This window comes from Caretta caretta, chromosome 5, assembly GCF_965140235.1.
Source record: "Caretta caretta isolate rCarCar2 chromosome 5, rCarCar1.hap1, whole genome shotgun sequence".
Taxonomy (NCBI): Eukaryota; Metazoa; Chordata; order Testudines; family Cheloniidae; genus Caretta; species Caretta caretta.
The window spans coordinates 118,226,911-118,245,213 of record NC_134210.1 but is presented as its reverse complement, the minus strand read 5'-3'; the positions used below and the strand labels follow the sequence as shown (position 1 = coordinate 118,245,213).

At 42.3% G+C, this 18,303-nt stretch overlaps 1 protein-coding gene across 3 annotated transcripts in view; it reads left to right on the top strand.

The window, feature by feature from the left end:
• The first annotated feature begins 8 nt into the window (after positions 1-8).
• The window catches only part of LINGO2 (leucine rich repeat and Ig domain containing 2), a 763,677-nt gene continuing 745,382 nt past the window's right edge, over positions 9-18,303 (top strand). For all 3 annotated transcript variants that reach the window (XM_075128833.1, XM_048851917.2, XM_075128832.1), the window contains exon 1: positions 9-1,129. The gene's annotated coding sequence lies outside the window, so the exon portion shown is untranslated. The remainder of the gene's footprint in view (positions 1,130-18,303) is intronic.

Below are 18,303 nucleotides of genomic sequence, written 5' to 3'. Positions count from 1 at the left end.
ACCGCTGAGCGTTCCACCTGCTACCGTCTAACCCGCTATAGACCCGCATGACAAAAGTTAGAAACAGGCAGGCGGCTTGCCACACACCCGTCCCAACCGACTTTACCCGGCAGCATGGGCTAAGCCAGAGGCGGATCTCTTTGAACAGTCTCTAAAGGGGGAGAACCTGCGGGAGGCGAAGCTGGGGGATGCTTGGGCGCCGCTATTCTAAGGGTTGCGGGGCTGCCTTGGACTTCAATGCGAAGTGCACCCGCGGCAGCAGGGGAAGCAGCGGCCGCAGCCGGCGCCGCGGTTCCTTTCCGCAGAAGTGGGTAGGGTAGGGTGGGGCGGAAGGGGTTAATAGCCGCCTGCCTTCCTCGAGCGTAGCGGGCGGTAATTGCCAGACCAGGCAGCAGCCTGAGAGAAGCCGGTGGGGCTCGCGGGGGGAAGGACTTCAGGTGCCTTGTTGCAGAGTCTGGTCATTCCCGCGGAGTCCTTGGTCGCTGGCTTGCTTTTTGTGTGTGTGTGGGGTGCGTTTATCTTATTTTTTCATTTATCCCCCCCCCCCCGCCTGCCCTCCCTCCTTTTTTTTCTTGCTGCTGCTGCTGCGGGACTTGCAGGTGTGCGCGTTACAGCCCTGGAAGGAGCAGCTCTCCCTGGGTCTCACCCCTCCCAGCCTCACCCTAGGGCTGGCGCTGCTTCTGCTCTTGCTGAAAGTTTCCTCCTTGTAAGGGCTCCCCTGAAAGGGCATTGGGAGAGCCCCTCGCCTGGGGCTGAGCGATGGGGAAGGAAGAGCGAATCCTCAATTAAAGAAGAGGAGAAAGCAAGGCTGGGGGTGGTTCTCCCCCCCCCTCCCCATTTGGTCCTGTCTGATCTAGCCAGTTGCTCTTGATTTTCTGTGAAGGGGAAAGAAGCGAATTTTAAATGCAAGCCAAGTTGTAAAGGAGGCGAGAGGGACCCGTCCGTGCTGCGGGTTGGCGCAGCCCTGGTAGCACGCGGACCTGCCAAGGTTTCTCCGCTGGTTTTGGTCCTGTTTCCTTTCACCCGAGGAGGGGAACTGTGGACTCGGAAGCAAGTCGGCGGTCTGCCTGCCACTGCGTCCCACCTCGTTTGTTTTAAGGACATGAAGGCTAATTAGGACAGCCTCAAGGTAAGTGAAGGAAGGGGGGGGGAACGACACCGTTGGGGTCTTTTTCTGCCATTTAGAGAGGAAATAACTTGGGGGGGGGGAATAAATGCAATCAAATGAAATCGCCCCTCCCCGCTCTCATCCGCTCCCTGGCTGTTGGCAGATTCCTCTCTGCTCTTGCAATCAACGTTATTGTCATCCTAATTAGAAAGGATGTTGCAGGTGGCGACGAGGGATGGAGAAGTGGCTTGGCGTTGCACTTTTGGGTGCTTAATGACGACGGTGCAATCTTAATAGCAGGATTTCTGCCACCCCCATTTATTTGGCTCTCGGCATGTGTGGCTGGCAGCGAAGCCCCATCTCCTTATTGCCCTGAGGCAGCCATGCGCGTCGAGCAGACCTGCAAAGGGCAGGGTGGTGGGGAAGGGTGAGAGCCCACAGCGCACAAGGCTTGCCCCCTACACCCATCCGCCCGGCAGCCGGCGCCGGCGGGAGCTGTCCGAGGGATTCAGCCCCGGAGCCTTGCCCGGCTCGCTCTGCTCCCTTCCGCCGCTAGAGGCGCTTGGGGAGCGCTGTGGCCGCGGGGAGAGGAACCGACCGAGGCGCTGCGGGGCGCACCAGGGTCGGGCCGCCACCGGCCCCTGCTGGGGCGGGGACGGCGCGGCGGGGCTCCCACGGGGCGGTCCCCGCTCGCCGGACCCTCGGAGACGCTGCCTCCCGCCCCGCTCCGCACGTGGGACCCTGCCACTGCCCGGGAGAGCGGCTCAAACCTCTGCTCTGCCTCCTGGGCAGCATAGTCCTGGCTGAGGCTTCATTCCCTGCCCCCCCCCCTTCTCCCTTCCTATCCCATCCCCCCCACCCCTCCTCCACGTCTATACGTTTCCCCAGCCCTTGGCTTCTGTGGGGCCCACAGGAGGGATTGTCCTGTGCTGCCCTTTGCCTGGCAGGATGCAGATGACTGCAGGTGAGAGAGGGGAGGTGGGGTCGTGGGTTGTAACTGGGCCTGAGGAAACCTCCACCGCCCGGTATTCTTCCCAAAAACACCGAGGCGCTCCATCCTGGAGGCTGGTGGACGGTGCAGGTTAGCAGGAATGTGAACGGGTAACCCCCACCCATTGGGGTGCTGGCGGTGAGGAGGCGGAAAGGAGTTAAAGGAGAAGGGCAAAAACCTGTAGCGATAACCAAGGCAAATGGAGCTGGCTTCCGTTCCTATTTCAATGAGAGCAGGAGCAAGTCCCCGGTTGGGCTTTGATCTGATGCAGGTGTGTGGTGGTGGTTATTTTATTTTTAAAAAATTATTTTTAACTGGCATAAAGGGGCTGCCACACCTGTGCCAAGTATGATGGGAAATGAGCCCCTCAGAGTCTGCATGTTTAATTACTTCTGAGTGCCGGTGGTGATCTGACACAACACTGCAGATTTTGCAGGGGTGGTATTTTAAGGAGGACCTCTCCAAATGGAAGTGCTGGAGCTGAGAGCTTTCATGAAACAGGATGTTAATAAGACAAGCAAATAACCAACCCAGGGGCCATTATACCATCGATTTAGTCTTGCTGAGTGCAAAGTTTAAATGTCAACATTTGGGAAATACTGTCTGGAGTAATAATACACATCAGATGATCTTAAACATTTCTTTCCCAACTTTCTAAAGGACAGGATAGAGGAATCAGTGTGCTCTCACCATTATCATATGTGACTGTCAGATTTGACATACTATTCCAAATCCTTGCCATGTCAAAAATAAGATGACCCTTTTCACCTTTTTTAATAGTAAAAGGTCAAATCTTTCCAAAATACATATCATTGTAAATTGGGAGGCTTGCCAGCAAAAGAGGGAGGTACATTAGAGGTTCATGGCTTTGACATGAAAACTAAAAAGATGTGCATGGTTCATTAGGTTGAAACTACAATCCAAGCTACACACATGAAATAACTTAGTCATTTATCATTGAGAAAAGTAAACCAGGACTTGTAAAACACACACACACACGTTCCTAAGCCTCACCCTGCTTTGTACAACTGTGTTCAACAGATGGAGAGAACCACAGTGTGAAATATTTCTAACAGGGTAACCATTATGTGGTAACTGTATGTTATGTGCCCTAGAAGTGAAGACACTCAATGATCGTGCACAGACAAAAAACACCATAGCAAAGTTACAGCAGAAGGAAGTAAATATTTTGCAAAGTTCATATGCCAAAGCAGTTAGACAATTTAAAAGGAACTGACTGCTCCCCAAAATCAAAACACAGGGTTCTATTAGAGATAACACCCATTCCAGGAGTGGGCATCCCTGTAAGTGAGTGGCTGCTGCATGGTCTATTCTGATAGAGAGTATGTGTAGGTGATATATCTATGAATGTTCTGACTCTTTCTGGTCATTAAATATTAATTCAGAAATGATTCTCAACCTTCTCAATTTCTTTCTTATTTAAAAGCTAAACATTCTGAAATTGGCTAAACTCTGCAGGTCTGTTACGTCTCTAATATAAGATGAACAGAGAACATTGAACACTATATTTAACTTCTTTGAGATCTGGTCACTGATTAAGACTAACAACCAAGAAGACATAACAATCTGTGATAGGGCCACATGTGAGCTGTGTGTTTTGATATGAGCTGTGTGTTATGATAACCGATATGTGCTGCATTTTTTTCCTCGACATTCTATAAAAGGGCTCTAGGTGGAAATGTTTTCCTGTGCAGTCGGAAGAGGAGGTGATGAAATACAAAGTACTGGAGAAGCTTGTCAGTGACAGATAGCTATCTGTAAACTCTAAATTCATAATGGTAACATGTAGTTATGAATAATACTGTACACTTTAATGTGATACAGTGAAGACTTAAGAGCAGATTAATTTTGATTTTCATAGTTTGTGAAATTATTCTCCTCTTCTAAAATCAAAAGATAAAGGGGGGGGGGGGCGGGAAATGGGCTCAGAGACCTGATGATACATTTTAGAAATTCAACTCTGTGCATGTTGGTACTTTGTAAAATTTTTTATTTTTTTTGGTTGTTTTAGAAACATGGCATCTGGTGGTTATGTGTGGACCTAAAAATCTAATGAATGTTGCTATTCATTGACAATGTGTGCTAGTAGAACATTTGTTTTTGACCATGGCCTCTTGATTTTTATTCCATGAGGCTATCTAGAAGACTGAGCCAAAGCCCATTGATTTCAGTAGGCTTGGTATCCGGCCATATGTTGTGTGATCAACTAGTCGTCAGTGAGCAGGTGCAATATCTTGTAACTTTGTTGGCAACACTTTAAAAAAAAAATGAAGTGGATCTGTTTCAGTGCAATGACACACATTGTTAAAACTCCATTGATAACACAGTTCTCTTCCCAACAGGCCATTTGTGTTATGACACTAATTGTAATTTAGTGGGTTTTTAGCAGATCACATTAAATAAAGTATATTTCTCAACACACTTTATCAGTTCAGATACAGTATGTATATTCAGGACATTTAAAAAAATGGGTGTATCTTTTATAACTGCTAATTAATCATGGATTGACATTCCTATGTCATTAGTAGACTGATCTTTATTGAAGCCTGTATCTAATTATGAATTCTAATGGATTGGTTTTCTATTCTAAACGGTATGGTAACTGTTTTAACTATTTATTTTCCAATACTTTTTTCAGGTCAGCTATTTGGAATTTTATTTGGAGTTTTATTATTTGTGTGTACTTCTTCTGAATTAGAAACAAGTACACACTTTTTCTGGAAGAACCAGTTAGGCAAATGACTACTTAAAATCTATTAAAATAAATGTGGTGAACTTCAGAACAAATGAAGCTAAAATGGTTAATGCTATAGACACTTCTCAAGATTTGTTTCATGCAACATAAAAGTCACATGATGATTTTATTCATAATAATACATTCTTTCTGTGTGTTAAAGTTCTTTTTAAAGAGCTATGCTTTGTAGTTTTCAAATTTAAAAAAAAAAAAACTAATTTAGGTTGTATACAACTTGATATGCATTCTGATCCCTGAGGATACTCCTATTTTCTTAGCTATTCAGTCAATATGTAAAAAAGACATAGAAGACCAAACTGTAAGTAGTGCTGTATAGTGACATTTCAGTGACCCAATTTCTGTTGGTGGAGTGAGTGAGTGTGTGTGTGTGTGTTTATTTCTTTCAGGAAACAGCATTTGAAATAATCTTGTGTGACTATTTGATGAAAGGGCTAATCTTTAATTCCCTTTGATGCTTAAAATAGACGTCACTATCTGTATATTGCAGAGGGTTTCATTCACATATGGATGTGCTGTTAGCTATTTCATTGTAGTAATTCTTATAAAAGTTGTTGTGGGTCCAAACAATTATTTGATTAATAGGCCTTACACTGGGAAGGGATTTACTGAGTGACTTTTTTTTTAAGACCACTATTTTACAAAAATATAAATACCACATTGAAATGTAGATATTTTTATTATATAAGGTAAATTATTTTGTTCGTTCTTATTGTGAATGAAGCTTTAGTTGCTTTTTGTTGTAAATACTTGTTCCTTAATATACAGGAAAAATAGCCTTTTATTGTAGGATGCAAGAGACATTAAGTGGCATATATTCCCCAGACCTCAGGTGACATTATATTAATAAAGTGAAATTATATTTTCCCTAGTAAAAATGAATGACTGAATAAGATGAGTATCTAGTTTTTCCATATCACTTGTTTATTGCCTGGTTCCTAGGAAAGAAAGTAAATTACTTTTCAGTTATAGAATTGATGTAACATCATAATCAGTTATCTAAAGGGAGACTCTTTTGCTCTCAAACTCAACCAAATGCATGGTGTAACAGAAATGTATGTAAAAACACTAACTTTTCTCTCTTGTAGCCACACTAATGAATTTGAAATAGTCTAAATTAAACTGTGAAGACCACAAATCCTTTTGTTCAATCTCATTTTAATATAATGTTACTATGATTAACTGCAAGATGTATGTCTTACAGCCAGCATGAAGAGGCATAATTAGTATACAAACTGTATTGCTTCTATGTAGCAAGGAAGTAAATAAGTTTACGTTAAATGCTTTTTAAACAAACAAGCCAACTCTCTATATAAGTTGTTTTTAAAAATTACAACTTGTGAGCTTCGGGGTTTTTTTAATCATCTTCCAGCTGAATATATCTGGGTTTGAAATATTTCAAAGGGGTCGTAGCAGAATCATAAGCGTACTACAAAACATTATCTAATTTCTCTTAAACTTAGTCATCACAAATGAAGCTAACATACTGAGGAGGCTAGATAGTCCATGCAATGCTGCGATGGTATGCTTAAAGCACATAACGAAGCTGGTGTCCAAGAAATTGCTCAGTTTTGGTTATATAAATATAATAGCAAAGGAAAACAGACAGAATTATTTCAAACACACCAGGCTGCAGCTTTGAAAACCTTGGAATGCATCGCACGCAAAAGTCCAATCTAATGCCCGTTGAAGTCCATGCAGAGGCTCACATTGAGTACAGTCGTTGGTAGTTCAGGTCCCAAATCCCTGCCTCTCAGGAAAAAAAGTAGAAATTCACTTCAGCCCTTTCCCTAGCAGCTGCCTTCTCTGACTGCCCTGTCATGACTGAATCTTCATTGTGGGACCACACACACACAGGAATGTTTCCCAATGTTCTTGTGCTCATTGATGGCCCTTTTATGTTTTGATGGGATGACCTTCCTTCGTCTGCCATTATGCATCTGCCTGCTGCATCTTCCTCCATTCTAGCTGCTAATTACTTTGTTCCTATTATATCATTCCCCTATTGTACTTTTCCCCTTTCTCTTATTCCTGATGAAATGGGATAACTTCATAGTGAATGGTGTTTAGAGTTGCGGTTATTCTGACACATTTTGAATTAGAGACTTGATGAAGTCCTGGTGGGATAGAAATACATGGTGGCCAATTCTGGGAGATGGACCTTGCTTTCTTCAGGCTGATCCAAGAGTGAATCCCAGTCAGGAAAAAACTTAGCACTGCTACTGTTGTCCTCCGCTTTCCAGAATTTCCACCTTCTGCAAAACAGAAAGGCTTTAGTTCTTCCTTGACTCTGCAAGAACCACAGTTACAGTAATGTAAATAACTGTCATTGGGGCAGTGATGAGAATGTTCCACACAAAGCAGAGACAAGCAATGGAGAACTTGGCTAGACTTTCTTTCTTTGGGAATGTCTAGCTGTTTTGAGTTGAGCTACTAATATGTGGTTATGGCAATGAAGGGTGATTTTCCTCTCCCCTAAATATTGCCTTCAACCCTCCGTGGACCTCCCTTTTCAAAGCCTTCGTCAAGAGGTGGACAATGGGGTGCTCTAAGGGCCTTATGCTGAATCCAGTGGGAAAAGGAGAAGGAGCGACTCCTGTCCCCAGGCTTTCCCCCCTCTCTTTCAAGGATACCCTTGCCTCATCCCCTGACTTGAACATGGAAGTGAAGTATAGCAGCTCCCCAGCCCCCTGCTGCTGATTTGTTTGGAGTAAAACATACTATTTAGTTTTAACAGGGAAGCATGGGGTGGGGCGGGGGGGAAGAGATTCTATTGCTCCCGCTGAACCGCCATCTCTCTCATCAGGCCCTGTCTTCTTTGGATCCCAGTGACCTGCTCTCTATTCCTTGTCGCTTTCTGATACATGCTGTGTTAAAACAATTATCTAATGCATGTCTGCTTTATTATAGATTTAGGAAGCATGTTCATGAAGGAGGATTGGGGTTTGGGGGAATCTGCTTGTGAATGGAAGGGAGGGTGATGATCTATTTGAGGGAAGAGGGATATTTTTGGTTGGAAAATAAAGGGCTAGACCCTCATCTGGTGTAAATAGTGTAGCTCCATCAAGGTCGGTGGAGCTACCCTGATTTGCCCCTGTTGAGGATTTAGCCCAATGTGTTTTGAACACGAGTTTTGAAACGTTGAAGCTGGTGGCATTTTTAAAAGAAGCTTTTGCAGTGGCTGTATTTAGCTTTTGTATATTCATGCTTGCTTTTGTGCCCATCTGATGGGAAAGGCGTGGGCACACTGGTGGTCTTCTGACTTCAGTGGTTGTATGTAGTCTCCATTAGATTTGGAGAGCCATTTGTCTATAAACATGTCATAACTAACTTAGAGGCTATGTTTTCCTCTTACAAGAACATACAGTATTACTATCAAGAGAACCTTACAGATTGATCTGAATTTTTGAAGGCACAGTGATTTGTTTTGAAAATTCACCTTTCTTTAACATTATGGGGGTGGGAGGGATGTTTTAGGATTTTAGACCGTCGCTCATGGCTTTCGGTTAGTTATTTCCCAATCATCCATGTTGGGAAGGGGCAGAGATTTGTAATTCAAGTATTTATATCCACTTTACTGTCATTCTCCTTCAAAAATGTTGTTGTCATCATCAGACTTTTTGGTAATTTGTTCTAGCTGAAGCTGCTTACAGTCATTCTTTCAGGGACCTCACTTGCTGTAAGGGCTATAACACTATAGGGAAAAGTGAAAACTCTGTGAATGCACAGGCTTTGGCTTACAGTTAAGAATTATTTCTAAATTACAGACCTAATTCTGCTCCCATTACATTTGGAATATCACCGACTCTACTAGAGTCACTCCAGATTTATATTGGTCCGAGACCAGAGTTGTCATAATTGATCACAACAAACTTGGAAGGACATTAAACCTCCATACTTCAAGTCTTAAGCCAATCTCTAGTTACTGGAGACAATGATGAGACCTAGGGGGTGGGGGTGGAGATTACTCTTCTTCTGCCTATCGCGGAGTTCATACACCTTCCTTTGAAGCATCTGGTACCGGCCACTGTTGGGCAGGATACTGCACTAGATGGATCTTGGGTCTGATTCAGTATGGCAATGCTTATGTACCAGAATATGGCCCTAAGAAATTAATATGCTTTTGACAGATTTATTTAACCACTTTTAGATTAATAAAAAAATCCCTAATTTCTTTTCTAGGTCAGTTATTGGTTTTTTCCTAATTTTTGACTTTCTGCTTTAAATCTATTCACGGCATCTGAGTAAGAGCTGGCATCTGAGTAAGAGCCGAGCATATAAACAGAGTTGAAAATTGGTGAGCTTGGTGGTTTTGGTGTGTTGAATAGGGTGATGTAAGAAACCAGTCCCCAGGGTGGAAGCCGATGGACAGGGGATGGTGGCTGCAGCAGTGAAGTCAGTGAGAGTATCCGGCTTGTACCCAGTTTATTGCAAAGAGTGGAGAATATAAAACTGCTTCCGATGTGTCTTAGGTATATCTGTAGGTGTGTTGGGGAGGGATATATCTGTGCAAGGAATGTGAGACTTTTAAAGCCCGGATTAAAAAAACAACACGTGTCCAAGGTTAATAAACTTCTACAGATGATGCTCATCAGAATACTTCATAAATAGGTGCCATTAGGAAGCTAGTGTCATGACACAAAGAGACCAATGAGGAGAAGAGGGACATCTTCACATGTGGTACTGGTCTTCCAATATATGTGGAAAAGGATGTGTTTTTCCTCATGTACTGTACAAGCACTTTTGAGAGAAGGGGAGCCACTTTTGATGTACTAAATAAGATGTATAGGTAAGGATTGTAGTATTAGATGTGTGGTGGATATGGGTGCCTCAAGGTAATTTGCCTAAAAGGATGGGGATGTCAAACCTCATGAGATATGGAGGAAAATTATTCTGAGAGCTGGAACTGATTCTGTGGTTGTGGTACTTGTCTCCCAATGATGCAAGGAACTGCAGGAAGATTGACTACAGCAATCTTTAGGAACAAGATTTAATTCAAAGTTCTCTGTTAGCAATTCTTTGGAAATACTTAACTCCACACGCAGCCAGCCAGACTAGAGCAATTAACCATCCTCCATCTGTAAATGAAAAGATGGTATGGGGAGGAGGGTTGTAATTTTTTTAGAATAGAAGTGATAGCTTTCAACTTTTAATAAACAAAAAATTCATTTGTTGCGACTGTTAATGCTAGGGGAAGGGGGAAATTGGAAAGTAATGAGGAGTGCTTAGATCAGATAGATAAAGTCACTAGAGACAAAAGGAAAAAGTTAAACTCACTCTATATAGTAATAGGTGAAGGTTATGATAACTTTGATTGCCTTATTAGAGAGCCATGGTTCTGACTGATGAAGGTTTTACCACAGTATCTAAGAGAGATTTTGTCCTTTCCTTCTCTATCCCCATCCTCTACATTCAGAAAAATCCTTTTCAGCCTCAAATTTTGCATTCTTAGTCCGATTTAGCTTTGGCAGTGAAAATGGTATTAGACAAGTTATGAGGGAATCTGAGTGTATAAAGTGAGCAAAACATTCACTAAGGAGAGTAAAAGTAGTCCACCTACAGAGAATCAATGGGCCTGATTTTCATTTGCATTAAGGTCCTTTACCAGAGCAAGGCAAAGGGACCTCAGTGTAACTGAGAATGAAGCTCAGTGGATCTGCTAAACAACCAGGCTATAAAGGAGATAAGTACATTGCAGAGAAGCTAAAATATCTTTGTCAGAGTTTTCTCCATGCAGGATGATGGGGGAAATAATTATCCTGGAATTGCTCTGTACAGGTAGTGAAGAGGTAGCGATGCAACAACTGGAGAAATTAAATTGCAATAAATCATACAGACTGAATGGCTTTCATCCAAAAATTCCAAAGGAAGTGAAGAACAAAATAGCTGAGCTACTAATAAAAATCTGTAATTCATCATTAAAAATGATGATGATGACTCCTCAGGGTGGCCAACAGAGTATCCATCTGTTAAAAAGCTGCTAAGGTTGAGGCTAGGAACTACCAATGAGTATATTTTATTTCAGCACCTTGTAAATAACTGAATTAAAAAATCATTAGGGAAAATTTACAGTGCATCAGATGAGCATATGACAGGAGCATTTAGATGAAGACAAGGGGAAAAATTTTGTAAAGCTTCTGAACATGGGCAGCAGCTATCATAGGCTGAGGGAGGCTGTGCCTCTCCAAACAGCCTGGCATGGAGCCACCCATGCTCTGCTCCAAAGACAGTCTTCTGCAGATCCCCGTGCTCTGCCCTGGCCCAGTCTGACTGGGCTGGCCAACCTGCTGCAGGGCCTAGGCCTGCTGGCACTGGGGTCGTGCTGCCAGGCTGGCGCTTGGACTGCGCTTCCCAGCTGCCTGTGGCTGAGGGTGCTGCAGCTGTGCCACCTGGGGCACCAGGGCTGGGGGCCACGGTGGGGGTGCTCTGGGCTCCTGCAGGGGATGGGTGGGAAGACGGGGTGGGGTGGGGTGCGGCGCGGCGCGGTGGGGCCTCAGGCAAAATGGGAGAGGTGGGGGCTAGCCTCTCCCAACAGCCGAGTCACTGGCCACCCATGCTTCTGAATGTGGTTAATCGTGCCTCTAGCCTGTTTGGACTTTGAAAAATATCAATACTATTCATAAAAGTGAACCAGTTGACATAAACTGAACTTTCAAATATTTAATGCTAGCATCCCCTCTTCCCGATTGATGAAAGCATTTAAGCACTGCTTAAATCCCATTGCCTTAAATGGGAGCGGAGTGTTTATTTAAATTTAAGCACATGCTTAAGTGCTTTATTAACTGGCCTCATAGGCTCTCCTGAGGCTATTGGGAAACTTGGTAAGCACTGGGGACATGCTGTCAAGGATTAATAAATGCTTAAGGCCAAGGAAGCAGAGTAGGGGGAAATGGTGTGTGTGTTTTTTTTGTTTTGTTTTGTTTTGTTTTTCCTTCCATAATTGGAGATGGGGCACGGGGAAGCTTAATAGTGGCAAATCCCAAGGGATCAGTCCTCTAAATGATGATACTCTATATAGTAATGGATTCCAATGCTCATTTGCCAGCAACCTTCTTCTCTTCATTGTGTTCCATGGCTGGGATTCTGGAATACTGGTTTGTGAACGCCAATGGTTTTATCTTCTGCTCTGGTTATAAAGTGCTTCAAGGCATTTTACTTTGTAGGTTGTAAGAAAGTCCTCACACTGCGTATCTTTCAGCAGGGAATACAATGGGAAGATATGTTACAACAGTTCTAGAGCTGAAAACTAGAGTAAATCATTTGAGCCTTTTTATTGGGAATGTTTGAGATTATTTCAACTGCACTTCTGCTCTTTGAATTGCTTATCGGTTTCTGTCCACTCTCCTCAAAACATACAAAGGTAGAAAAGAGAGGGTCATTCCAAATTAGTAGATAATTAAAGGAAGGACTTCCAACTAGAGGGAGATTGCTATGGAGTGTATAAATCCCACACTGGCCAACAAGGGGTTAAGTAGAGCCTGATAGCTCTGTTAGCCTCACCATGTTACACGTGGTGGGTGCTTCAGATTTGGAGGAATTAAAAGTTCCATATAGCTGAAAGAGGGACACCAGGAGAGAGGTAGTTCGGAGTTCCTGCTCTGTAGGAAGACCCTGACAGGAACCAGGCAGAGTGAGAACTGAGAGAGAAGCTACAGAAGCAGAGTTGGCTCCTATGGTGGGCCTTGAAAGAAGGGCAGGATTCCAGGGATGAAGCCCTGTGCTAGGGGTTCTGTACTAGACAAGAGAACTGGCGAGAACCTAAGATTGACTAAAAGCTCAAGCCTGGGAGGGGCAGAAGGTGCTTACTCTGTTTTTGATGAGGGACTCCCAGGGGAAGTCCCGTGGGCCATGGAAAAAGAGTAAGATTGAGGTGAGGTGGAAGATGTTTGTTGCCATAATTTTATCAGACATTATTTGTGTGGGACACTAATACGCTGGAAGGGGTGGAAATATAGTGTGACCCAGCCAGAGGCCCAAGTCACCATTGTCCCATACCACGAGTACTGAGAGGAGGAGGAGAGGCAGAATGCCAGAAGGCTGCAGTCCGGGGCAGAAGCAACTAATATGTTTGTAGACCAGTGCAAGGCACCTGGGTAACAAAATGGAGGAACTAGAACTACTGATGCAGGGAAGTGAAACCAGATGATATAGGGATAATCGAAACCTTGTGGAATAGTAGTCATGACTGGAGTACAGATATTGAACTGTATGTGCTGTACAGGAAAGACAAAAATAAAGACCAGATAAAGGTGGTGGAGTAGCATTGTTTATTAATGATGAGGTAGACAGTGAAGAAACTAAAAATAATGGAATGGACAAAACAGTGTTTTGGGCCAAAATCACTTTGGGGAAGACCGTTACCAGAGGCTCCCCTGGGATAGTTCTTGTGGTATGCTACAGGATCTGATCTGGATATGGATAGAGACCTCTAATGCTTTTAATGAAATAAACATTACTGGGAATTGTGTGATTATGGGAGACTTTACCTTTCCAGGTATAGATTGTAGGGAAAGTGCTACTAATAATAGTTCAACTTAAACTCTTTGTTTTGTAAAGAAAGGAGGTGGGGGGGGGGGCGGTGGTCTGTGAAACCTCAGGCCTATTAGTTTGACCTCAGTTGTAAGTAAGGTCTTTGAACAAATTTTGAAAAAGTGGTTAAGGACATAGAGGTAAACAGTAATTGGGATAAAAGACAACATGGTTTTACAAAAGATAGATGATGCTAGACTAACCTGAAGTCTTTCTTTATGAAGATAACTGATTTTTCAGGCAAAGGAAATGCAGTAGATCTAATCTACCTGGATCCAAGTAAGGCATTTGATAGAGTTCCAACATAGGAAATTATTAGAAGATGGGGATTAATATGAGAATTGAAAAGTGGATTAAAGAGGAGACTACAATTGGTCATATTGTAACGTGAACTGTCAGGCTGGAGGGAGGTTACTAGCGGAGTCCCTCAGGGATCAGTCTTGGGACCAGTCTTATTTAGCATTTTTATTAATGACCTCAGCACATAAAGTGGGAGTGTACTAATAAAATTTTGTAGGTGACACAAAGTTGGGAGGTATTGCCAATATGGAGGAGGCCTGGACTATCATACAAGATCTGGATGACCTTGAAAACTGGAGTAATAGAAATGTGGTGAAATTTAATTTAATAGTGCAAGACCATGCACTTAAGGACTCGCAACAAGGACTTTTGCTATAAGCTTGGGATGTATCCATTGGAAGCGACATAGGAGAAAAAAGACCCAGAGTCGTTGATCACATGACTCAGCTGCCAATGTGATGCAGCTGTGAAAAAAACTGATGCAATCCTAGAATGCATCAGGCAAGGTATTTCCAGTAGAGATGGGAAGCGTTAGTACTGTTATACAAGGCACTGGTGAGACCTCATCTGGAATACTGTGTGCAGTTCTGGTGACCCACATTTAAGTAAGAGGAAACTGGAACAGGTGCAGAGAAGGGCTATGAGGATGATAAGAGAAATGGAAAACCTACTTCATGAGAGGTGACTAGTTTAGCATAACCAAAAGAAGGCTGGGGGGAAGATATGATTATCCCCTGATATATTTACAGAGAGCAAATACTAGGCATGGAGAGCAGTTATTTACATTAAGCACCAGTGTGGACACAAGAACGTGTGGATATAAATTGGCCATCACAAGTTTAGGCTTGAACTTAGTAAAGGTTTCTAACCATCAGAGGAGCGAAGTTCTGGAACAGCCTTTGAAGGGGAGCAGTGGGGGCAGAAAACCTAACTGGCTTCACAACTGAGCTTGATACATTTATGGAGGAGATGGTGTGATGAGACGGACTCCAGTGGCATGTAGCCGATCTATGACTGCTAGTAGCAAATATTCCCACAAAGGCTGGTGATGGGACACTAGATGGGGAGGGCTCTGTGTTCCTACAAAGGATTCTTTCCCAGGTGTGTGGCTAGTGGGTCTTGCCAAAGTGCTTCGCATCCAACTGACTGCCACATTTGGGGTCAAGAAGGAATTTCCCCTGGGTCAGATTAGCAGAGAGCCTGGGGTTTTTTCACCTTCCTCTGAAGCATGAGGCACTGGTCACTTGCAGGTTTAAATTAGTGTAAATGGTGGAGTCTCTGTAACTTGAAGTCTTTAAATTGTGATTTGAGGACTTCCATAACTCACAAGTACATTTAAAATTTTAGATTTGTTTCATCAGAAAACATTTTAGCTGTTGAATTTCTAAATTATTTTTTGAGATGAAGACTTCAAAAGATCTCGGAAGGGCTCTTAATATTGTGAATTGTCTCATGTTTCTTTCCACACTGCCAACACACCAGCATGCTTTAGCGCAATCCCAGCCAGACTGTTGCAGTACTCCACTGTACTCCTTTAGCCCGTAATCCTTCTCCGACATGCTCCCTACACTGGTTCTGAACTTCCCAAGGATTCTCCCCAACAGTGGGGAGAATGCTATGCAGCCAGTTAAACTGGCTTTAAGGCAGCTTTGCCCAAAGGAGCCTGGATGGAGGGTTAGGATCTGTCCCTGTCTCTCTAGCTAACTTGATTATCTTGTTTGAGAGCTTGTAGCTGTTACTTGCACCAGTCACAATCTGATAAGGTTCTGTTTTTCTACTGCTGTATAGAGAATGCTGTAAACATAACTAGAACATTTCTAGTATTGACCCTTTCTCTTTTTTTGTAGCTCACACAGCTATGTCAGTTCTTGAGATGAGTTATCTGAAAATAGAGCCTAGCACAGTGATGGCTGTTGAATTACGCATACTGCTAAGTATTTGAAATTATGTAGGCAAATGCTATCAGAATTAATCCTTTACAGCCCTATTCTGAAGTCTTTATTCATGTAAAATGCACAATAAAGTCATTTGATTTATTCACTTCTGTTGAGTCATTCATCCATAATGAATTCAGCTTTCCTTACTTGCTATGAGTAAATAGGCTTCATACAGGGAATTTAACAGGAGTTGGAGGATTACACACCGCACCTTCAACTCACAGGCAGATCCCAAGAATGCAACACCATCTCATCTGTGGCTACTATTCTTTCCTCTAAACATTGCCCTTCCACAATCCTTGTGCAGGGAAGGCAGCCTTCGCTCACTGGATCCACTTAACCTTTTCTATGTTAATCCAAGATGCAGAAAATTTACATATAGGTGAGTGAGATCTCTTGATTTGGTGCACAGACTCGAAGCCCCTAGAGAGCATCACAGATCTGCTTTGTGTTCCTAACTCAGTGTTCCTCACAGTGACATGTGACACCTCACTGAAAAATGTGTCATTTACATGATAACAAACAGCAGCCTATTAACTATGAGTGAAATTAAGCTATTGCGTGCAGTTTATTTCAGCTAGCATTTGGGATATACTGAGTCTGTGCATTATCATTTTAATTGTATGTATTTACATAGCACCCAAAGGGTAGTTAGCACTTCATAGATGAATAAGAATACAAGGTGCTTGCTTTGGAAATCTTAGCATCTTAATAAATGGCAAATGGGGCATGGCAAGTGACAAAATATTTTATTAGCATGGGACTGGGAAGTGATCTACAACAGAGATCTTATTAATGCCATATTTGTGTGTTCTTAAACTGTTATGGTTGGTTGGTTAGCACATATTGGTGGGGGATGCTACATTTTACAGACGACTTGGAAAAGTGGAAATCTACTGTGTTTCAGTTCATTAGTTGTAGATAAGGGTAGGCAAATAACTGGTATGTGTCTGAACCCCTCCACTTTTAGCTGAGTCATTGTCCATTTTCATTCTCTTCAAGCACAGGGGGTAGGAGGAAAGTAGAAAGCAGTATATAAATTAAGTTATGGCACAGCTAGCGAGGTATGTTGCATAGTATGTTTGTACAAATGGTAGGTTTTTTGTTTTGTTTCTATTTTTAAGTGGATCAGGAAACTTTGGGATTCAACTGATACAGACTTCTTTTTTTAAAAATCAGTTATTTATAATCTCCTTTTCAGCTAATCCCAAATATGAGGCAAAAGTTTGGCTATTGACTGAGACAAGGCTCTGATCAAAGTTTCATGAAAGAAACATTGCATTTTTGCAAATACCTGCCAAGTGACACCTGTCTGGAATTATGTATGAGGGTTATTAGATGCTGTGGTGCTGGGTGCTGCAAAAATACCTAAGACAAATAACTAGATTTGTGTGCACCTCATTGGAAGCACTTATAAGGCAAACAGGTTGCACACAAATAAATAGGAACATATCAGAGATTGCCATCACCTAGCAGACTACAACCTGCATTCCATAATGCATGTGACTCCCTCACAGATAAAGCCAGATACCCAAAAGTCAATTTTGAAGAGCTTTCTCCTCTATCTTCCTTTTCCCATAGCCCTCAAAGTATGTTTTATTTTGCGGTGTGCTTTTTAAAGTGATGGATACAGTGCATGTAAAAGACTTTCAAAAACCAAACAAACACTGTATACATTGTATGAAATTTACATATGCAAATCAGACATTGCCATCTGGCTCCTGGAAAGTTAGTACATTTCATGGTTTTGCACAGGTTGTTTGATTGAGAAAGCACAGTAGTTTACCAGATATTTAGTATGTTGTAAAACATATTAAGGTCCTCTGATGAAGTTTACATTCAAAATGAACACAACTGTGTGCCTTCATTGTGCTTTAAAATAGGGCTGTCAATTAATGGCAATTAACTCAAAAAAATTAATCGTGATTAATCATACTGTTAAACAATAGAATACAAACTGAAACTTATTAAATATTTGGGGTGCTTTTCTACATTTTCAAATACAGATTTCAATCACAACATAGAACACAAAGTGTACGGTGCTCACTTTATATTTTGATTACAAATATTTGCATTGTAAAAATGATAAAAGAAATAGTATTTTTCTATTCACCTCCTACAAGTACTGTAGTGTAATCTCTTTATCATGAAAGTGCAACTGCACTCAAAGCAATGTAAAACTTCAGAGCCTACAAGTCTACTCAGTCCTGCTTTTTGTTCAGTCAATTGCTAAGAGAAACAAGTTTGTTTACCTATATGGGAGATAATGTTGCCCACTTATTAATAACAATGTTACCTGAAAGTGAGAACAGGTATCACATAACACTGTTATAGCTGGGGTCGCAAGATATTTACGTGCCAGATGCACTAAAGATTCATATGCCTCTTCATGCTTCAGCCATCGTTCTAGAGGGCATGCTTCCATGATGATGACACTTGTTTAAAAATAATGCATTAATTAAATGTGTGACTGAACTCTTTAGGGGAGAATTGTATGCTTCCTGCTCTGTTTTACCTGCATTCTGTCATATATTTCATGTTATAGCAGTCTCGGATGATGACCCAGCACATGTTCGTTTTAAAAACACTTTCACTGCAAATTTGACAAAATACAAAGAAGATACCAATGTGAAATTTCTAGAAATAGCTACAGCACTTGACCCAA